The 24,000-nt window shown below is 42.0% G+C and overlaps 1 protein-coding gene and 2 long non-coding RNA genes across 5 annotated transcripts in view; 1 reads left to right on the plus strand and 2 right to left on the minus strand.

Annotated features, from left to right (window-relative positions):
* Positions 1 to 8,463, minus strand: part of C10H10orf105 (chromosome 10 C10orf105 homolog) — a 31,827-nt gene extending 23,364 nt beyond the window's left edge. The window contains exon 1 of one of the 3 annotated variants that reach the window (XM_085897104.1): positions 8,208 to 8,463. The gene's annotated coding sequence lies outside the window, so the exon portion shown is untranslated. The remainder of the gene's footprint in view (positions 1 to 8,207) is intronic. The other 2 variants (XM_085897105.1, XM_085897106.1) reach the window with 2 other exon arrangements.
* The window catches only part of LOC147017969 (uncharacterized), a 69,093-nt gene extending 58,767 nt beyond the window's left edge, over positions 1 to 10,326 (plus strand). The window contains exons 2-3 of the long non-coding RNA XR_015062212.1: positions 9,391 to 9,508; positions 9,758 to 10,326. This is a non-coding gene — a long non-coding RNA (uncharacterized LOC147017969). The remainder of the gene's footprint in view (positions 1 to 9,390; positions 9,509 to 9,757) is intronic.
* A 4,974-nt stretch (positions 10,327 to 15,300) lies between these two features.
* The window catches only part of LOC147017971 (uncharacterized), a 37,210-nt gene continuing 28,510 nt past the window's right edge, over positions 15,301 to 24,000 (minus strand). Inside the window, exons 2-3 of the long non-coding RNA XR_015062780.1 lie at positions 20,478 to 20,789; positions 15,301 to 16,027 (exon numbers count right to left, since the gene is read on the minus strand). This is a non-coding gene — a long non-coding RNA (uncharacterized LOC147017971). The remainder of the gene's footprint in view (positions 16,028 to 20,477; positions 20,790 to 24,000) is intronic.

Consider the following 24,000-nt stretch of genomic DNA (forward strand, 5'->3'; position numbering starts at 1 on the left):
TTTTCTTACATTTTATATCTGTGCAGAGACCTAGAGAAACAGTAAATACCTTTTTGATGAACTGTTTGTTGACGTGAAGATTTCGACAACTTTGGGATGAACTATTTTATTGAGTTGAAGGTTTTTGACAATCTGCCCTTACTTGTGTTATCATCCCATTAGTACCAACTTTAAAGTGATAGTTAGTATGTGTAGTAATTAAATAAAATTTGTTTATTTTTGTTAACGAGCCAGCTGTGTCCCTATTTTTGCTTGTGTGGTCAGAGGAAATGATTGCACTTACATCATGTAAATTTTCAGTGACAATTGGAAGGGATTATTACCAAGCTTATACTTGTGATGCTGTGCAATTAGCTGTGATCATTTTAATTACTTGTCATCCATTTACATAACTGGTGGAACCCCCAGATGTGCCTGGGCCAGGGCAGGGATGGGGGAAGGAGGATGATATGTTCGATATTATTAGTATTATTGCCAAATGATACCACTATTATTTTTGTTGTTAATATTATTAGTATCAATTAACACATTGTTTGTCACAATTTTGTCATTATTTTTGTTTTAGATTTTGTAAATAGAATGCCATGCCATGGAAGAACCTATTAAGCTGCTCCATACAACTTCAGCATGATGTGTGCTTAAGATATGGGAATTTTTCCTGGTTCTTTGTAGTTAATTAGACTAATCAATTCAGGAGATCATTGTGATAATTTCGGTGCATCACATTCCACATCAGAAAGCTCCAGTATAACTCCACAAATAAACATGCCAACAAACAGACACACGCACACAGTGGCGTATCGAGGTAAAATTCCGCTCGGGGGTGGACTGTCAATTTGCCGCCCTCTCGTAACTCACATACTGAGTTAAACACAAATCATAACTAAATAATGTTATTGCAAATCGAATCAAGTACAGCGCATTTGCTCATAAACAGTTACACCTTTGTTTTCCACCTTTTAAAATCGTCATCGGCCGACTAAGCATTCAGTTGTTGTGACTGAGTGGTTCATATCTTCCTGCCTTCAGTGAAGCAAACTCGTCTCGCGAACACAGCAATGAGATGCATGGGTGCAATAAAGCATGAGTCACATTTGCTCTACAGCTAGGATACGGCAGCCATACCCCCCCCCCTGAATTGACAGAAACGTGCGGCGGCCGCAGAGTTTCTGAAGTGGCCTCAGGGTGGCCCTATGCCGTATGGCTATCTTTTACAGGCCGTTGGGGTCTCAGTGGAATTAAAGCGCGGAGTTATAACTTTTTTCATTTCTAGGTTGGCCGTAGCAATTCGACAATCCGTAGCTATGACGTAGATGTTCCACGTCGACCGTACGTAGGGCGTACGGTGGGCTTGCATTATTCGTGCGGCTGCCGTAGGCTCTTATCAATGAAAAATGAATTTTGCCAACCCCCAAAAAATTACAAAAACAAAAAAACAAAAAAAATTACGTTCACCTTAGGGTCCCCCTGCAGTTGCCCTGCGCCCCCCCCCCCCTTGCGGTCTCCCCTGCGGTCACCTTGCGGGCAACTTGCGTCTGCCTTGAAAAGTCTATGGCAGCCGCAGGGACGCCCTAAGGTCACTGTGCGACATCAAATCAAAGACCGTACGGCACCCCCACATTTTCGGTCTCCACAATTTCTAAACACCCCGTGCAGCTACCCAAAAATAAAAACATATGTGAGTGCTACATTGTGTGACCGTGGAAATACTGCGGCCGTCCTATAATAGCTCGTGGCCGTAGATTTTTTTTAGACCCTACGGGTGCCGAGCCAAATGTGACTGAAGCATTAGGGATGTGTGGGGAGGGTGGTCCTCTCCGGGTGACAGCCGGGGGGGGGGGAAGGCGGGGGGGATGCCATTGGGAGAGTTGAAATACCAGTACGATGACATAACGATGGATTTTGTTGCAAGTGACATTATAATATTATTATTTAACGCATAATAAAGACAGTAACTCAGTAAGAAAGTTAATTTAGTTGTGACACTTACAAAGTTCTCGAATGAGCAAGACATGTCTAAGATAAGGCCAAATAATAATAATAATAATAAAACACCAATTGATCGCCCCCATCCACTTCCTTTTTTGTACCCACCTCCTTTTTTATTATTTTTTATTTTGTCAAACATCCTGAGAGGGGGGGGGATCGCTGTTGGAAGGAAGTTGGGCAGTGAAGCAGCTTCACCGCTTAAAAAGTGGCCCATGGGGGACTGACGGTTTCTTCTACAACAGGAGGAATGACCTTACTGTCCTGATGCAAATAAAACAATAACACAAAAAACTAAACAACAACAAAAGAAAAACGAAACAACAATAAACTATTATCGAATGAAACACTGTTCGTTAACAGGTTCTTCTCCTTCATTATGACGGATGAATATAAGGAAGGACAAAAGGTACATGGAAGCGGTTTCCACCAATTAAAATCTATTTTCATATTTCCAATTTGCTTGCTCCAGGTACAGTATTGTAATCCGGTTTAAATTTCAAACCTGCGCTTGAGTTTTCACACGACACGGGAAAATTGTCCTCAGAAGTGTCGATAGTGATAGATGATGCCGCAGGTACAGTACTGTAATGCAACAAAACAAATTCCCCCCCCTCCCCCCAAAAGTGCCACTCAGGGCGACCACACCATTTGCCTCCCCTCCTTGCTACGCCACTGCACACACATACACACACACACACACACACACACACACACACACACACACACACACACACACACACACTCACACACACACACACACACACACACACACACACTCACACACACACACACACACACACACACACACACACACACACACACTGCCTTTTATTAGTATAGATTGAGAAGTTTGAATTCAGGTCACAAAAATAAGGTATTTTGGAACATTGGGTTATGACACATAATTCCTTCAGGATAGTCAATCCACCCTCTGTTTAATGCTGCTTTCAGCAAACGGCTTTGAGCAGTATGGGGTTTGAACCCCATTACATTTAAAACGGTGTCAACATTGTGTAATTTCGGAATTGAGTTTGCACTCTGGAGAATGGTGGGAAACTCTAAAATTTTGAGTTGACCTCATAACAAGGAAAAGTTTCACAGACATTAGTGAATGCTGAGGGTGTTGTCACTCCATCTCATAATGTGGATATGTATAAAATTATTCAAGAGATAATGAGTAGCATGTGCACTGAGTTTAAAGTCAGCATGAATGCTGAATTTTATGCTCAATATCCCAGTATATACCTCTGAGGCCTTCATCCCCAGCTGGCGACCCTCACTTAGATTGATGCCGTGGAAACCATGGACTTCAAAATAATTGGAAACTTACGGATGAAGCTGAATCTCTGAGGGTATCACTTTGTACTTCGCTCAGTGTACTGCAGTTAGAGTGGAGGGTGGAGGGCTCTTGACAGAGGAGTCTGAAGTGTAGACCCGCTAGGCCGGTTACTTTGAGTGGCTGCACCAGGCTGATCCACCAGATGTTGAGTTGAATGTCAGGGGTGTTACTATCCCTATTGCTGACACTCCAATCAACTGTGATCCACCTTTGTTTGTGGAAACACAGTCTGCGGTGAACAGGTTGAAATGGGGTAAAGCTCCTGGATCTGTGGCATCCATGCTGAACTTCTCAAGGCTGGTGGAAATGCTGAACTCAAGTCGTTGCAAGCAGTTCTGTGCTCTGCCTGGAACACAGGCATCATCCCAACTGATTGGAAGAGGGGCCTTGTTGTTTCTATCTGGAAAGGGAAGGGTGATCACCAGGAAGGAAACTACCGAGGGGTGTTGCTGCTCTCAGTGCGGGCAAGTTGTTTGCTTGGATAATTCTTAATTGGGTTCGCCGCCATCTGCTTGAGTACCAGTGCCCATAGCAGTCAGGATTTACACCAAAGAGATCAACAATTTACCCTATCCTTGCCCTTCAGGTCCTCAACGAATGCAGATGAGAATTTCGACTGGGGCTTCTTGCAGCCTAAGTTGATCTCTGCAAAGCATTTGATTCAGTGAATCGGGATGCCCTCTGGAGGATTCTTCATCCTTGTGGGGTGCCACCAAAACTGATCAATCTGATTATTGAATGATACTCTGGAACTGAGAGTGCTGTGAGATGTGGTGATATCTTCTCCGACTTATTTCCAGTTGTTACTGAAGTTTATCAGGAGTGTGTGCTGGCCTCCACACTATTCAGCGCTTATATGGACTGGATTCTAGGGAGGATGTCAGAGAGATCAAGCTGCGGTGCATCATTTAGGAATGTCAACATCACTGACTTTGATTTCGCAGATGATGCTGTCTTCTTTGCAGAGACTCTGGAGATCCTTTTGGTCGACATTGAGGTGCTGAATGAGGAGTCGGATCCGCTGGGATGATTTCCTCGGTCAAAACAAAGATCCAGGCTTTCAATGTCATCTTGGATGCTGCTATCTTGTCTTTGTCTATTTGTGGTGAGGATGTTGAGGTCACGAAGAGATTCACTTACCTTGGCAGTGATATTCATGTCTCTGCTGACTGTGAGCCAGAGGTCAGTGGACGTCTGGTTCGGGCTTCAGGAGTCATGGATTCACTGGATCATTGGGTGTTGCGGTCTGCACTTCTGCAGGAGGACGAATGTCCGAGTCTTCGGGTCATTGGTGCTTCCAGTCTTCTTTTTAGTTGTTGTTGATGTTGAAGGATTTAATCACAGACTAAATAGTCCTCATCGAGGCCAAGCCTGAATAAAAGAACTGCATTGGTAGAAAAGTAATGAAAGACACAATATTCCAAGAGTTTTGGAGGAAGTAAAAAAATCTGCTTTTTGAAAAGGGGAAGGTCATAAGTGTTTAGGAAGATCTGAGAAGATAAAGAGTTCCAGAGTTTGGCAGTTAACGGGGAAGAAACAAACATAACGGCCCAACCTTGAGTTGCCAATGGCCACACAATAATCATGTAATGTCGTGGCTTGTCGAGTCTTCCTTGGTCTCACTAATGGTGGAGGTACACAAGCAGCAAGTTCTTGTGAGCAGAAACCAAAGTAATATCTGTAGAAAAGAGAAAGAGAGCCCACTGTGCAGCGTAATTTGAGCAGGTCGAGTTTTTAGGTCACATTTGTGTGGGATAGTTGACAAGTCAAATAACTTTGTATTCAATTCTGTCCAGTAAGTATGTGGAGCTGGAACCTCCCCAGATGTGAGAGCAGTCCTCCATACAAGGACGAATCAATCCTGTATATAGTTGGAGCAACTGTTCAGAGGAGAAGAATCTTCGACATCTGAATCGACCTCCTGATTTATTCAAGGCAGACTTAGCTATTTGCGTAATGTGTGGATTCCAGGATAAATTTCATGTTAGAGTAATACCTCGTAGGTTTATTGTATCACATGGTGTACTTGTTGAGCTTTCAAAGGAGATTGAAGAGTTGGGAGGAATTTTAGAGAGAGATGGGAAGAAGTTGAGTTTTTGAAGCATTAGACTTAACTTGATTACATTTTCCCCACTGGGAGATCTTGTCCAAATCCGAATTTAAAGAGGTGCCTGTGATGAACGAGATGTAGATCGAGTGAGGGACGATGGGGTAGATGGGAAAGACATGGAGGAATGTAATGTTGAGTTGTCAGCATACGAGTGCATTTGGTTATTTGTGGAAGAAAGTCGGTCATTGATAATAAAGAAGGAAGATTGTTGGAGACAGAACGGAACCCTGAGGTACACCGCTGTTGATAGGGAAAGGGGTCGATGTTGAACATTCAACAATTACAGAGATAGAGCGGTCGGAGAGAAAGCTCGATATGAGAGAGCAGAGTGAAGGAGGGAAGCTTGGATATCAGACCCCGATGCCAAACTCTGTCAAAGCCTTTTGAGATATCAAAGCCGACAACAAAGGATTCCCCAAAGTCTCTCAAAGAGGAGGCCCAGACATTCGTAATGTAAGAAAAGATAAGACCTGCAGATCTTGCCTTGCGAAAGCCGTATTAGTGGTCAGATAGAAGACTCTGAGATTCAAGATGCTTGAGAAAATGGGAATTGAGAAGACATTCAAAGACTTTGGAAGCAGTAGAAGTCAGAGCAATGGGACGGTAGTTAGAAGGGTTTGAACGATCACCCTTCTTTAAAATCGGCTGTACTAAGGCATGTTTACAGGTAAGAAGAAAAGTTTGGGTTTTTAAACAAAAACGAAACAAACGAGCAAGCACGGGTGCAAGTTCTGAAGCACGTTCCTTCAAGACACAGAGAGGAATGCCATCTTGCCTGTAGGCCTTGCTTATGACTTGCAAGTCATGCAATTAGCCTGTCAAAAAGATATTGTATTATACTGTTACAACTTCCAATCTACATTTGATTGAATTCGAGAAAAGGAACTATAAGTAATGAAATGAGAAACATTGCCTCATATGTCCCTGGTACCAGATTCCACCAACCCAGAAAGTAAAAAAATCCCTTGAACAAGTGAATGCGGACGATATTGGTGAAACAATTTCCAATGAGACTTGTCAAATACCAATTGAATGCCAAATTTTGAAGCAAATGTGCTATAGTGGTTAATAAGTTATAATTCACAACAATCAGAAACTTGCATGTAATGCTGCACGTTCCGATAGTCACAGTGATTTTATTTTTAAATGCCGTGAACAATGTTTAGTATCGAAATGTAGGCAGACAAAGAAATGTAGGCGAAATGTAGGCATGCAGTAGGTATGTGAAATAAATGTAGATGACACATACACTCTCTTTGGCCCTTTTTCAATGATCTGGCTTCAGAGGCAGTGCAAGCAGCATTGCTCGGCTTTGAGCCCCTCAAAGCTTGTAATAATTCCACAATCTGGGGAAACCACTATCGATTATGTAGAGGACATTCAACCCTTCAGCCTCGTGATAAAAAAAACAATTCTGTACGACGGCAGGAAGTTTGTAAAATTTTTGTTCGAAGTTTAGCGTCAGCAAAGTCAACATGAATTTACTCCAAGGTGAGCAAGCTGTTGTTTTAAGATTCATAACATTTGAAATTTATATATTTTTCTTCATCTCTGTCGAATTTGGTGGTAACTGAATGATTCGCATATAGTTTTTTTATGATCCACAAGATGAAACGTTGCAGCCGGAAATGAACATACATCACATCTGGTAATGGCGCATCTGATGAACACCACGTATTAGGTGGTACAATCTGCCTTCTAAAAACACCATCATATTCCCTTTATTGTCATAAATATGGCATTATATTGGAAGTTTAGAAAGTATAAATTGTTATTCATTGGTATTTGATTAAAATGATGCATTTATAATGTGGATGAATGAGTTATAAAGGCTCAGATCGTCTATTCCAATAGAATGCAATTAATCGACAAACATAATTAAGACACAAAAAGCATCTCTCTCCTCTCTCCTCTCTCTTCTCTCATCTCTCATCTCTCCTATCTCCTCTCTCATCTCTCCTATCTCCTCTCTCCTCTCTCCTCTCTCCTCTCTCCTCTCTCCTCTCTCGTCAAAATTTGTGGATCACATAAAGGAGGACGAGAGGGAGGTGAGGTTAAAACGTGAGTTGCATGATGTTGGGCATGTGGAGGCAAAAGTTGTTTAAAATAAAGACTGGCAGGTTTGTGTCCCATGTTTTGTTGACTAAGGACATTCATATCCATACGATGCTGTGATTCCCATCGTAATCCAAAAGATTTACTCAATGCTAGTGAGACGAAATGGTACAGACAAACAATTCCTCTAAAATCAATGGTCGACCGAGGCGCATTGTTTTGTGCTGTCGGGGAGGGGGGGTTCAACTTTGATGGTATGACAAGTTTGCACATCTGGAGGTGAAGCACGTGGTACATGAGATACTGGGAATAGATGATGGGGATTTCAAAATAAATGATGAAAAATAAGCATTTTCGATGATCTTCTTCGACTTATGATTCGAGTTTCTTTTCCACAAAAGAGGAAGCGCATTGAAATCTTCCATTGAAGATCTCCCACTGAATGAGGAAAATTCTTAATTATTTTCAAGTGCACTTTGAAAGTTCATGCATTTGATGCTTCGCAGACTTTAGGTGGCAATTCTATAACACGACAAAACATTGCAGGTGATAAAATTGAAAGCACTGCATTAAACAAAGTCTTTATCATCCATGACAATCCATTATGGTGCATGTCCATCGTAACGCCGTGACCATGCATGCATAAAAATTCAACCATTCTTTCCGTTATTCCAGTAAACTATCAACTGCACAGAGAGTGCGGGTCAAGCTAACCTTTAGGCAAGACTTGCAGGTGACTCGTTTCCGATGTCCTCCCGTGTGTGCTTTGCTCGGGGATCCAGCACCTCGTGGTTTAATTGACACCAAAAGCCTAAGCAGCAATTCCCATGGTAGTCACTCTGCTGCTGTAGAACTGTGCTCGCATTGGAAAGGCCTCTTATGTTGAGAAGGGAGGGCAAACAGGCTTGCAAAGGGTTTTAATGAAAACTTTGAGGGCGGCCGTGCCTCCCCGCGGTGGTGGTCACTCTTGGTTACTGTGCGACGCACAATATGGATTAACAGCTCAGCAACTCCCTCTCGCTTTCTTTCCACTCATGCTGTGCTGGAAAGCCGGTCAATCTCCAGCGATTATCCTGAGTACAGCCAGCTCATGCATGCATTGAGCATGATGGAACTGATGGGAAATGTGCCAGAAATGAGCTTTATCACATCCAGAAATGATCAGCGGTGCTGCTGAAAAGACAAATACTCATGCTTGGATTCTGGAAATTTGTCTTTTGTGTCCTATGTCGAAAAAAACCCAAAATAGTTTGTTGGTCCTTATTTGTTATGAGCGATAAGAAATCTTACGATTTGCATGAGGAGCCATAATACGGGGATTTGCGTATTGAGGGCAAGCTCAAAATAGTTCGACCCTTGCCAACTAGTAAAAGAAAGGCGAACAAACGGCGGGATGGCTGTTTAATGTTGTACGGACAAAGGATGGAATTTTCGAGTCTTGACAAAAGACCTTTGGATGTGCAGATGATGAATTTTCAACAGCAGGCCAAGCAAAATAGCAAAACTTATCGTCAGAACAAGTGAGGAAAATGTAACTCCAAGCTGCAGGATCATCCTAACGTTATATTCAGAGCTAGGAAATATCGATTAAAATAAATTTATTGAGGGTTCTTGATTTTTGCTGATCTACAAATCTTGTTCTTTTTTATTTTCACATTTAGGTCTTTTGACTCTTGATGTGTTATGCATGATATTGGGGTTATAGAACTGCATGCATTTCATTAGAGCATAATTATCATTTTGGCAATAAATCTGAAGGCAGGATTAATTTGACTATGTTCAAGGTCTAAAGATGATTGGGCAGGATAGCCAAGAGGTACCCACACTCGCCTCTGAGCTGCCTAGTCTGGGTTTGAATCTCGACCCAGCTATAAAATGTCATCCTGATGTTTCGCAGGCAGGGTGATTCATCATTGTGTGTGCTGTCCATCGGAAGGACGTTATACTGGGTGTTCCATCTGCCAGCACAAGTTGATGGATGTTAAAGATCCAACGATGTCCTTCGCAAAGATTAGGTAAGTTATTGCTGGCACCCTGAAAAAAAATTACAAATGCCTGTCATGGTCAAACGTTGGACCAGGGCAGCTGGTTCCATAAAGACTTCGGTCACAATTGTATTCTGCTGCTGATCCCACATTGTGGGAAGAATTGTGATTTTAAAGAAGGAGAGTTATTGGTCCTGAGGCTAATTTTTCTTTTCATTTTGTCCACCCCCCCCCCCCCCACTCCCTGCATTCTCCCCTACCCCTCTTTTTACCACACAGCCCTTAATACATCTGCCACGGAAGGTGGACGGAAGTCGTTTTTTGTGAGAAAGATGTCTCAAAATGTTATGGACAGATTCGGGCAAAATTTGGTGGAGAGGTTGGCTGTGTGACAAGGAAGAATTGATTAGATTTTGTTGAGGATCTGGATAAATGTAAGGTGCTGGGGATGGGTAAGAATAATGAAAATGGAGATTACATTATGCAAGGGGCAATCTTGAAGCTTGTCACACAGGGGAAGGATCTGGGGGTAGTAATAGATTTGTGGGTTAAGCAAACAGAACATTTTCAGGCAGCAATAGGTGAAGCAAACAGTGTTTTAGGTTGTATTCGGAGGGTAAGCAATTGCAATTGAAAAGAGGTGGTTTCAACACTGTATAATAATTTAGTGAGGCCACATCTTGAATATTATAAGCAGTTTTGGTCACCACAGCTCATGAAGGGTATTGCTGCCGCTAGAGAGTTAATCAAACATGGCACCCTGTCCAGCGTTCAGGTATATACTTCATTTAAAAAAACTTCAATTTGATGCTATTTCATGCAATGTGAGATTTGATGTGGTTGAATAAAGGACTTGTCATAAATTTGTATGTTTCAAGGAATCTAATATTAGTTTTGTTCTTCATTGGAAATGATTTGGAAAATGAGATATACTTCTGCTCTGTTGAAGGAATGGCTGATATATATCCAAACGTCTTCAAGAGTTTGTGTATGAATAAATTTGTGTCAGAGTGAGCATTGTTGTAAAGAAAGACAGGATTGAAAGAAGGAAATTTATAATTGAGATTACAAATTTGATGAGCAGGACCTCTGTATTTACCCATAATATGACAATGGTCTCAAAAGTTGTCAAAACGATTTTATCTTTGCAAATATGATAAATGTAGGATATCTTAAAATCATTTTCCTCATCTCAAGATACACTTTAAGGTTTATTAGTGTGATGTATTCTTTCTGTTAATTTAATACAATCCACTTCCATCCACTTTACAAACTCTTGAGGGGTATTTTCTCCTCTGTAGAGCTCAAATTTATTATTTTTGTCTCCAAGTAATGATTTGATGCAATAACAAAATATACAAGTAATATCTACTATACTAAAAAGAGAGAATATGTTTGTTTGTGTGTTTGTGTGTTTGTTTGTTCGTCCTTTATAGGCGGCCGAACCGTTGGATGGAATGAGATGAAACTTGGCATGAGTGATCCTTGGGACATAAGAACGGACATAGGGGGGTCAAGGTCAAAGGTCACGGGGTCAAGGGGTCAAGGTCACCGGGTAACTTCAATTTCTCAATTTCATCCGATCGAGACGGGACCAACGCCATTCGACAGATAATCAAAATTAAATGACACAGTTGATTGACGACATTCACTTCCGACTTCCGGTTTTCGAGTTATGACGTCATAAATTGACTAAAACATCAATTTTTCATGTTTGTTTGTCCTTTATAGATGGCCAAACCGTTGGATAGAATGAGATGAAACTTGGCATATGTGATCCTTGGGAATGGATATAAGGGGATCAAGGTCAAGGTCAAAGGTCACGGGGTCAAGGTCACCGGATAACGTCAATTTCTCAATTTCATCCGATCGGGACGGGGCCAACGCCATTCAACAGATAACTGTACCCGCTCATGGGCGGGTACTTTGCTCATGTTTTTTCTATGCCTTAGTATAGGGTTCTTTAGGATTCGGTGAAGCCATGTCTATCTTTTGTAGGTTGCTTTCAAAGTCTGCATATATCACAAATGGATGTTTTGTTGTTTTATTTACGTCTTTGAATTCTGTTCTTGAACACACATTTAAATTGCCATTGCTTGATGCTCAAGGCAATATGTTGAATGTTGTTTTAGTTTTCTGTTTGTGTGAAATAAGTTGAAACAGTGCTTACAAGGATAGTTCTCTCCATTCCTTTTTGAAGTTTGAGATGCTACTATTATTGAGATATTTTTAATGTAAGTATAATGTGAATTTCCTTTTGCATATTCAATGCAGAGAAGGTTGATGCCTGTTTTATCATATTTATATTTATTTGAAACCCTTAACACTTCAACTTTGTTTTTATTTTTTTAGTTTGTATGTGTTAATAGACTTATTATTGATTTCTTAAATTTTTGGAACATCCCTTAATTACATAGGAAAAGTCAATCCATCAACTTTTAAAGCAGTCAGACCCTGGTTTGCGTTGGGGATGCGTTCCTGAAAAGTGTGACGAATATCAATCAAAATGACGTAAATAAAAGCAATTTTTCTCATAAGAATTAATGGAATAAGCAGGGGATGCATTCCTAAACATCACCAATTCACGTATTATATTTTACTTTTTACCGATGATATTACCCTTTCTTTGATTAATGCCAGTTATATTCAAGTACACATACATATGAATAAATTAACAACAATTACCAGACATATTAGAATAAAAATAAACCTCTTCGAGAAGCAATCAAGTTGATGGTACGTCCTCTTCTTCTTCTTCATCCTCCTTATCCTTCTTCTAACTCCTTCAATGAACCTCGGCATTTTTATAAATGGTACACACCATAGTCGGAGGCAACATCAATGGCTTATTCACCAACATCTATTCCATACATAACATCCAATTGAACTTCTGCAGAAACACTTTTACAATGCCTTTTAGACAATCTACAGCACAGTACATTTTGTTTAATGTGTGACCCCAAAGTACAGTACAGTACTTAGTTTTTTCGGCAATTTTGCACTCTCTTGATTTGATATTTTAGCGATATATTCTGGTGCCTTTATCAATCTTGTAAGTTATTTAAATGTTCGAGAATAAAAGTTCATCGCTTTGAAAAGCGACAAAAGTGCGAGTTGAGGTGACGCAAATTGGGTACTGGTATTAATATTATGACAAAGTTTTTGTGAAATGACATAAAAAGAGGAGAAGTAAATTGGGGTATTAATTTCAAACTTCTTATAATTCAATACTCTTTCTGTTTTTTTTTTTATGTGGGGGTTTTACGTTTTTTTGATTTGTTAACTCCTTAACAGCTTGTCAGGCTGTGGAGTTATCCATGGCCTCGAGGCTTCAAGGTATGGCGGGTCCGGCAACTATCATGTGGACCTCATCCATACTTGAGCTTGACCGGTAAAAATATTTATGATGATGGTGCGGTATTTTTTTTATCACGTTATCTCACCTCCTGTTTCCTCACCTCTCACAACAGTGATTACAATATTGATGACGAGCAAATACCACCCGTCGCTTTGCTGGTGGGAATACGAGATGGGGGAGGGAGAAAAAGCGGGGGGAAGAGGGAGAGAGGGGTGGGGGCGAGAGAGCTGGGAGAGTGAAAAGGTGGAGGGGAAAGGAGAGAGGAAGGGTGGGGGAGTGAGGAGTGGTGAGGGAGTGAGGAGGGGTTGGGGAAGGGAAGACAGTGTGACGTGAAAGGAAGGTGCGGTGGAGCATTAATGACGATTCATACTGCTTAATGAAAATTATTCTGCATAGAATAACAGTGAAGATGGAAACAAAATAATGTCTGTTATCCATTTTCTACTGGTCACCCTACAGACACGGCCCGGTTACAAACACCACCGGATTCAGCTGGAGCCAAGCCGTCCAAACTCAAACACTGCTCGGACATATCCAAAGATAAACTCCTGTCTGGAGACAATCACCTGTCCAGAGAATTACGGAAACAAATTCCATCTGGAGATAATCTCCTGTCCAGACATAAATACCACCCAGACGCACACTGCCTGGACACGTCAGGAGAAAAACACCACCCAGATGTGTCCAGAGGCAAACACCGCCCAGATGTGTCTGGAGACAAACACCACACAGAGGTGTCCAGAGATAAACACTGCCTGGACGCATCCAGGGACAAACACCGCCTAGACGTGTCCAGAGACAAACACCACCCAGCCACGTTCAGAGACAAACTCCCGACCGGACATAAACAATTCCCAGACATGTTTGGAGACAAACACTGCCTGGACGTATCTGGAGCCAAGCTGACCAGAGACAAATTCCCTTCTGGACATGTCCGGAGACAAACTCCTGTCTGGACGTAAACATCGCCCAGATCCGTCCAGAGACAAACTCCACCCAGCCGCGTCCGGAGCCAAGCTGGCGGAGTCAAACACCGCTCAGACACGTCCGGAGACAAACTCCCGTCCAAACATAAACACTGCCTGGACACGTCTGGAGACAAACACTGTCCAGACATAACCACCATCTGGAGATGCTCAGAGATAGAGACAGACAGGGGAAAGTGAGAGAGGTGTGGGAGGAGGGTGCTGCAATGTATTGCGATGGGTAGAGCAAGAATGGGACAAAGAGAGTGTGGAAGAAATTCAGTTCTTCTCTGTCAGTCTGAGACCAATTATTATTAACAACAAGCAACAACAAGCATGCGCAAGGAAAAGAGAAAAACAAGACACAAGCAATATCAAACACGATCCTCTTTCTGCTCAAAATGCACACAGCAATGCTCATTATTCTATTTTGGCAGCTAAAAACAGGGGGTGGTGAGACATTTGGCAAAGGTTAATTAAGAGGAGGGCTGACAGGCATAAGGTAAGGCAACTAAGAACTGCACACATGGCCAGTTCAGGAAGGAGGGGAGGATAGACACACTCATGGCAAAAGTTTCCAGTGTTAACCTTGAAGAAAGGATGATAAGTTTGGGGAGGAAAGGCAGAGGGAGGGTGGAGGGATACATGAGGTCAGTACTTTGAACATGCATTCTCAAAACACTCAGCCTGTTTTCATGCAGCTTGCAAGGCCTTTGCAATCAAAAGCCAATCGAGTTATTTAATTTTCCGTAGACAGCAAGACATTTGCTCCAGCATCCTCCCGAAGTTATTTAATTTATTTGAGACAATGAGGCACCAGCAAGGCATTCTTCTCTTCAGCAACTGGACAATTCCATTTAAACATTGGAGATACTAGTCTTGGTTATATGTATTTCAGTGAGGTCAAAGCACATAAGATTTAGTAAGATACAATACTACTTTACTTGTATATTCATCTATATCACTATGGAGGTCAAAGGACTGTCGGGGAGGGGGAGAATATACTGACAGTCATTTTACTCGAGTATAAAAGTAAGACTTTATTATATACTGTGTTCAATTTTAAAAAGTACCAGCAACAAATGAATATATTTGGGATTAAAATGAATATAATTATTTTTCCTTCCACAAGAGAAAGAGAGAGAGAGAGGGAGAGAGGGGTGGGGGTTGGGGAGGTAGCATCGAGAATATGTTATGATTTAAGAACCAAAAACACACACACACACACACACACACACACACACACACACACACACACACACACACACACACACACACACACACACACACACACACACACTGACTGATATCTGCATTTTTTCAGGAATTGGCAGGTTGGAGTCAGTGTGATTACCGACTACAGCACAAACTGCATATAACCCAAAAACCTTGAGTAGCTTTCACCAAAAACCAATGTTGCATTTTTATGAACATTTTAGAGATATTTTCACAAACATTAATCTTTATAAACAGCTGTGTGTGACGGGTGGAAAAAATAATTGGCTCGGTAATTTTGAAAACACGTTAATGCAGCAAATGGCTCAGAAATTGGGTGTTATTTCACAACTCAGAATGAATGAGGGAGCATGACTCACTCACTGAAGATGATGGAGCACAAACCACTCGCTCAGGGTGACGGACACAAACCACTCGCTCAGGGTGACGGAGCATGAACCACTCACTCAGGATGATATGCATGAAGCACTCACTCACAGTGCTGGAGCACAAACGACTCACTCTGAATGACGTGGCGTGGCAAAATCGTCTGCAGTGAGTGAACGATTCACACAGAATGATGTGGCACAGTACTGCTATTGACAAAGGAGCTTGGCAAGTGGCTTAAGCACTCAAGCAAGCACTCCAATTAAATGGTTGATAAGGAACGGCTGGCCAGGCTGTTGATGCATACCATATAGGATCCCTTTAACTTTACAGCCAGTCCTCACCATGCACACAGCAGTTAAATAAATAAAATGAATTTATTCAAATAATGACTTTATCCACAAAAAGAGTTGCTGCTTAATGCAGAATAACCCCAGAGACATCGCAAAGTCCAATCACCTGTGAAATAAATATTGTAGAAAATCCGCCATGTTGCCTGCTCATCTGTGTACGTGTCACATGGTACATCAGTTCTGGGTCCGTGCAAACGTTATAACTTCATTTTAAAACGTCTGCTTTTCACCAGATTTGCTTTGATTCCTTGGAGAGCACCTCACGAAACCTCTGAAAAACATAGACACAGATGTGGCAGTTGCTGTGGATAGGCAGTCCCTCTGGGGGACATGGCATGAAGTCAAGCAGTGACTGCATTAAATCAGAGAGCTCAATGAAGCTCGTTAATTTTGGTACGTTCCTAAATTTTTTTGTTCACTCAATATAATTCTCCAAACAGAAGAAAAAGATAAGTTTAATGCTTCGGAAATTTGACATTTTCTTGTGTATATCTGGAGAAGGAGGGACCATAGCCTTGCTTGCTTAAAGTAAATAGGTATATCAGCATAGTTATAATACTCATTTATTTCTTTAAATTATTTAGTCCAGATGATATCCAATCCTCGAAACTGAAATAATATTTCACTGATATACTTTAATTAGACCCTGAGAGTAGATCATGGAAAATTATATCATAAAATGCATGAAATCACTCCAAGCTCCTAATTTGAAAACTATAGCCCTTACAAAAGTGATGTAAACAGCTATTGATAGCAATGATGAACAAACATTCAATAATTCTGAGTGAGGAAAGAGAAAAAAATAACTTTATCATGAATAAATTGTTGCGGCCTCTTCCAAGTCAAGGCATGGTTGAGCAGGCCAATTTACATGGCAGCTTCAGACCCCAGCGAGGTTACCTCGGATACACCTTTAGACCCCATACAGAGTGGTGACTGAAGATGCGTCTGATAAAGCATATAATTAAATAAGGCCATTAATTGCCTTCAAAACGGGTGCTTTAATTATCCCAAACACCCAATTTTCAGTCATGCACTTCCTTGGAGTTTTCTTAGTATTCATGCAAAGTTTCAGGCTGCTAGGTTTCACGGTTTTGGAGTAATGGAGAAGACACACTGACACACATTGACATTTATTGGTATAGATGAGAGTGTGGCGTCTTTATCACATGCTTTCTTCACGCCGTGTTACCCCACCTCTCACAGCGATGATTACAACATTGGTGATTACGGAGCGGCATCTTTGTCACACGCTTTCTTTGCCTCGTGTTTTCTCACCTTCTGTTTCCTAACCTCTTGCAGTGGTGATTACAATATTGATGATTATGGTGCAGCATCTTTATCACACGCTTTCCTCACCTCGTTATATCTCACCCCTCACAATGCTGATTAGAATATTGATGATTATGGTGTGGAATTTTAAAACACACACTTCACCTCATGTTTCCTCACCTTTTACAGTGGTGAATATGGTGCGATGTCTTTATTGCATGCTTTCCTCACCTTATGACTCATGCTGGGGATTGCTATATTGATCGTGGTGCTATCCTTGACAATTTTACATTTCTTTGACTCCTCGGACACCAAGTGGCCAACAGTGTTCGGTGGGCCATCATGGGTACTCCCTCCCGAAGGGCTGGGATGCCTACTTGTTTAATAAAAGCAAAAGAAAGCCGAATAAATTATTGACTGATGAGTGAAATTAATACTATCACAGAACATAAAAAAATTCTTAATCAAAAAATGATAATGGTATGATGTTAAACAGCACTTATAATGAAAGGAAATCCATTGTCATTGAATGTTTCACTTGCACTTGGAAAGAGAGACTGTATAAATAATTCAGTCATTCAGTCATCAAAAATTGGTATCTTTTATTCCAAATATTGTAGATTACAATAGTACATTTCATTCCTCAACAAAATCCAAGCCATCAAAAACATTTAGAAAATTAGAATATGAAAAAGAGAATAACTTGATTTGATGACATTGTTAGAATTTACAGGTGGAAATCTCATTTTGCCAAAGGTTATACGCAAAGATGGAATAGTGAGCTTTTTAAGATTTTTGATATTTTAGATGCCATTCATTGAACTTATAAATTATATGATTTGAAAGGAGAAGAGGTTTCAGTTTCATTTTATTCAGAGGAATTACAAAAGACAAAATTCACAATCATGTAAGAAAATGAAGCCCATCCCTAAACTTAAACCAAAACCTTAACATATTGTTGCGAATTCGCGCCGCCGGTGTGCGAACGGCCACGTAACTCGAATCGCGGCAGTCGTCCACCGGACGGACAATTCAGTCGTGACCCTCTCGGAACAACGCCGGGAGCTAGTCACGGATGGGGGTTTAACCTCACCACGATTGTGCCAATTGTCCACCCACGCAGGATAGGGTTGCTCGCCAAATTCGACCTACCTAAGTACCTGCGCGAGTGGTCGACCGGGCGATCGTACCACGCCACAGGCCGACTCCGGACACGAACCACTTAAGCAGTCCGTTCCGTGCTACAGTGATAACCGAGCGGTGTTATCGTCGGCCTTGACGGTTCCGATTAATTACCGGGCATTTTAAACCCAATACGAATCTCTTACGTGATGCAAGATGGAGATTCAATCAAAGGAAAGGATGCAGCGAAATGGGGAAACAGTTCAACAAGCAAGCATTTTATTTACAAACACAGACGCACGTATTTACAGCCATACAATTATGCAACAAAAGCAAATGCAGAGTTAAAACCGACTACATGCGTACACACGGCAACATTTACACAGTTTTACTTCACAGACGGCGGCAACACACATTTACACAAAAGCAAAAGAAGGAAGCCACCCTCACAGACAAGGGGGCAGACATGCCCATAGGCCAAATGTGCGCGGGACCTAGAGGAGCGGCCAGCTCCGCGAGACCGGGGAGGTCTTACCCGCATCCTCGTGACGTATTGGCGGGCAAGCCGCAAAATGTCCGCGCCACTGTGCCCCGACTCCGTGCCCCTGGCGTGCTCATTGACACCACTTTGGGGTGGGAGAGGAATGGGGCCCCCCTTTGCACTATCTCAGCGTGGGGGAAGGGGAAATTTTTGATGCCCTGGGGGAGGGGAGTGGCTGGCTGGCTTGGGTCCCGCGACGAGACGAGCGATCCCCCACACCGCAACCACGTCGCCGACCACCGTCCTCCTTGCCTTGGACCCGAGCTTCCTTGCCCCGACCCGCCACCTGCAGCTCCACCGCGCGCACTCCACTTCTTCCAGCTCAACTCTCAACTCTCAACTCTGCTCCCCAATGCTCCATGCTCAACGCTCCACGCTCCACGCTTCTCCCTCAAGTCATGCACCGCAACTCATGCCCGCGAGTCGCCTTGCACTCGTATCTTTATAGCTCTCAGGAGGCGCCGATATGCAAATATGCGGATCAAAATGCGATTGGAGGCGGGGCCACGCCACCTTCTGTTCAGCCATTGGTCGGGCAAAAAGGGGGCATGAAACTCCCTTGATCTGCATATTTGCATAAGTGGACTTCACAGACACGCGCTTGGAGGCGGGGCCAAGCCACCTCGCGTTCGCCCATTGGACGGAGGGGAAGTGGGCGTGAAGCATTCCTGATCCGCGGATCGATGCGTTCAGCCTCCACTGCCGAACGGCTCCGGGAACACGACGTTTGGTGTTGACTGGTGGTGTTTGGCAATGGCCGTAGAAGCGATGATGTGGGATGAAGTTGCGAAGGTAAAGGCGAAGGTGGTGGTGTTTGCGAATGGTTGTAGAAGCGATGATGTGGTAGCGTAAGTGGTTGAGGTGGCGTCGTTGTAGTGTGGTTGGCGCGGTGGTGGGGATGGCGTGGTTGTTGAGATACTGTTTGTTTGAAATAAAAGATAGAACAGAAAAATGGCTAACTCAAAGTGTCGCAGCCCAGATGAATCACACATATTTCCTCTATACAACGCGTTTGGGCTAACTACACATGTACTTACAGAGATATCTCACCTGAGGGCTCTTTATGGTGTAATGCGAATTTCCACAACCGTAACAATATTAAGTCCTTAAAGGCAATAAGTTAGTGCTTCACACTTCTCTGTTACATACTGCAGTGACCACTTGAGGCTAAGCTAAGGGGAATATAACAGGGGATATCTGCTGAGGTCTTGGTTTTTATAACTTAAATTCAAACCCAACTCTAACTCTCATGTTCAAACCCATTTTGCAAACTCAACCCTAACCCTCACATTCAAAACCATATCCCTAACCCAACCAAAATGCTCTCATTAAAACTCATATCCCGAACCAAACCCCAACCCTCACATTGAAATCGAAACCCATCCCGAACCCTTACATTCAAACCCAAACCTGAACCTTCACACTCAAACCCATATTCCCACCGTAATCCTAACATCATAAATCATTTTTACCATTTTTTTTCAACAATCAACAAATATTTTTTTTCAAAAAAAAAAAATTTCAATAATAATAACACAAGGTAAATGCAGTCTTTCAACTCAACAAAGCTTTTTATTATTTTCTTTCAGTTCTGTCTTCAAAATGAAGTTCAAATTCAAAAAAGTAGAAAGGGGTTGGGAGATATATCATAAATATTTCTAAAGAATTCTCAGTTCTTACCAACACTTTATTAATATTGTTGAAAAAGAATAAATAAATGCATTACTTATCTAATATCCAATGAAATAATAAACTGTTTAATTAATTTTTAATCAATTGAACTTACCTCTCATCAAGTACCATCCAACAAAGAATGACATCATTAGGTTTTGAACTCCAATGGTCTCCAAGGTAGAACTCATAAGCAGTCTCCAAAATAGAACCTGCTTTTCGAGTCTTCAAAGCAAAACTCTTTTCCTGATTCTCCCAAATTTTGTAGGTCTCCAAGGTAGGTCTCATATGTTTGGCCATCAAGATAGATCTTGTTTTGTGGGTCTCCAAGGTGATCATAGTTTAAAAGGTTCTCAAACAAATTAATGATGTCACCTCTCCTTTGGGCAAAAAGGGTGTTTTCACCTTGTATTTCTGAAACAATTTCCTGCGGAAGGAAAGAATAAAGTATTAATTATTTCCATTCATTTAAAATAAGATTACTACATCCAAAAATCAGGCTCTGAGGATACAAATTTTTTTTTTACCTTGACAGAGTCGATGTTCGAGTTCAATGCATAAATTTGTAGGTGTAAATCAACATAAGTAGTAGGTAGAACGCTGTTTATCCAATGCAATTAAATGTCATCCCAAGTCTTTTTAGAAAACTCCATTCTCAAACACAGAGCTTCAACCCCCTGAGTCAATACATTATTGAAGCACTTTTGGCAGCAATTACAGCTTTGAGTCTTGGGTATGTCTGTATCAGCTTTGCACATCAGGATTTTGGGATTTCTCCCATTCTTCCTTGCAGATTTCCTCAAGCTCTGTCAAGTTGTATGGGGAGCCGAGATGAACAGCAATCTTCAAGTCTTTCCATAGATCCTAAATGGGATTCAAGTCTGGGCTTTGGCTGGGCCACTGAAGGACTTTCACATTCTCATTCTGAAGCCATTCTAGTGTTGCTTTGGCTGTATGCTTGGGATCATTGGCCTGTTGGAATGTAAATCTTTGTTGCAATCTGAGGTCTTTTGCACTCTGAAGCAGGTTCTCCTCAATAATTTGCCTGCATTTGGCTCCATTTATTGTTACCTCTTTCCTGACATGACTCCCAGTCCCTGCTGCTGAAAAACATCCCCATAGCATGATGCTGCCATCGCCATGCTTCACCATAGGGATATTGTTTGATGGGTATGAGCTGTGCTCGGTTTCCGCCAGACATAGCACTTTGCATTCAGGATAAAGAGTTCAATTTTCATCTTTTCATCTCATCAGACAACAGAATATTTTGCCTCATGCTCTCAGAGTTTCTCATGTGCCTTTTTGCATGCTGTCATGTGCTTTTTTCTCAGGAGTGGCTTCCGTATGGCCACTCTCCCATAAAGCCTAGCTTTGTGAAGTGCTGCAGAGACTGTTGTCCTTCCTACAGGTTCTCCCATCTCAGCCAAGGGACTCAGTAGTTCTATAAGATTGGTCATTGGATTCTTGGTCACCTCCCTGACTAAGGTACTTCATGCCCGGTTGCTCAGTTTGGTCAGACGGCTGGCTCTAGGAAGTGTCTGGAGTTGTATAGATCATAGGTGTCTGAAGCTACCTTGTGCTGGGATGGCTCCAGAGCTCTGGGAATGCTCCCAGACCCATACCTTTTGAGATGAATATAGGCGTCTTGAGGTAATAAAGGTCTGACTTGAACCACCGAGATTTCCATTTGGACATTGGTATATTCCTTCCTATACCCATTTTTCATGGCTACCATGGAAGGGCATAGCGCAGAAGCAAGTGAAGACCTTCAATGGCCAAAGAGCGAAGATTTCAACTGCCAGAGAGGTGCCTTTAGCAAAGTGCAACAACCAACCAAGTGACGTGATCTACCCCGAGCATGATCAGTTTTCGAGAATAAGGACAGGGAGCATGCCTGAGTGTGAACCCCTCAAAGTATACGAGAGGAGCTCCTAAGGGATCCGGGGGTCAACTTTATCAATAACGAAGGGATAGTACACAGCAAAAAATATGCAAGTCGCTGCTACTACAGCTTCCAGCTCTTGCAGCTTTGCTAAAATATTAAAAAGCAAAGCAAAAAGTCACATCTGGCACAGTTGAATGTGCACCATATGTACCTTGTTGTACTAAAAGGGGTTCTGGCTCTGAAACCCATCCCCTACCTTTTATAGAGAGGTGATACATAGATACAATGTCAAAGCCAACGATGAATCATTAAGGCCCGGTCACACCTTGACGTTTTAGCCAACGTATGCCGATTTTTGAATTTTTTTTCTAAAACGCTGGCACACGTTGAATACGTTATGGGTAAGTTTTGATAACATTGAGAGCACGCTGAAAAACACTGCCATACGTCATTGTATGTTGGCTTTAAACGTTGTACTTTTCGGTTGTCCTCAATTTTTTTCATGCTTGAAATTTCACGACGTATGCCGGCGTATGACTCACACGTTCCGCTACGCTGGCCACAAGTTGTAGGCACGGTCTGCGATCGTTGACAGACGTCAACACATGCTACTTGTAAGTTAATCATAAGTTGAGACACGCCGAGGTAATGTTTAGCGTACCCAAAACTTATTTCTAACCTATGATTAACGTGTTGTTGGCACGTTACGCGATCGTTGCCACACGTCGACAGACGTTACTTTTAAGTTAATCATAGGCTGAAAGACGTCGGTATAATGGATCGTCCTTGCGTCAGCGTCCACGGCCACGGCCAGGACACTTATTTGCAGCATTCTTCAAACTTTTCTTCGGCATGACGAGGGTGTTCACACTTCGATGTCTAGCTTGGCTATGATTCCAATTGTCCATCGGCAGCGTCTATTTAAAATAGTCGAGTTTGAGCGTTTTAACACGTTCAGAAGAAACGTTTCAAATTTCCAAACACCAGCGTCAAAAAAACAAACAAAAAAAAAAACAAAGGCGAGTGACAGCAATTTAAATCGTTCATTGTAAACAATGAAACTAGATGAGTGGTAACGTTTAAAAGTCGTTGAGTGTAAAAAAAATCTAATTGTTGAGCGCTAGCGTCGACTTTCAATAGTGGGGTTTGAGCGATTTAGCACGTTCAAAAGAAACGATTAAAATTTCCAAACCCCAGCGTCAAAAAACAAAGGCGAGTGACAGCAATTTAAATCGTTCATTGTAAACAATGAAACTAGATGAGTGGTACCGTTTAAAAGTCGTTGAGTGTAAAAAAAATCCAATTGTTGAGCGCAAGCGTCGACTTTCAATAGTGGAGATGCAGCCATTTAAATCATTGAGTGGCAGCCTATGAACCTACCTGTGGACACGCGGACGCAAGGACGATCCACCATAACCCACACCCTCCCCCTCACACCCACCTACTACTGCCAACATGAACAAACTACTACTAATACTAATACCAATACCGATACTGATACTGTTACTATTACTGCTGACATGGACATCGACTCAAAAAGGACTCGAAAACACTGTTGGGTTCCCCTTTTATGAACACCATTTTTATATACCAATTCCCAAAACCGCTGGGAACACGTCTTTATATGGTAGTTGTAAGCTAGAAACACGTTCATTTTTTTTTTTGTCAACCGGAAGACGTCATTGGAATACGTCTACATACGTCGATGTGTGTTGGGACTACGTAAAGAATTGGTTCAAAGCACGTCAAACAC

This window comes from Eptatretus burgeri, chromosome 10 (assembly GCF_056783735.1).
Source record: "Eptatretus burgeri isolate ZD-2024b chromosome 10, Ebu_testis_v1, whole genome shotgun sequence".
Taxonomy (NCBI): domain Eukaryota; kingdom Metazoa; phylum Chordata; class Myxini; order Myxiniformes; family Myxinidae; genus Eptatretus; species Eptatretus burgeri.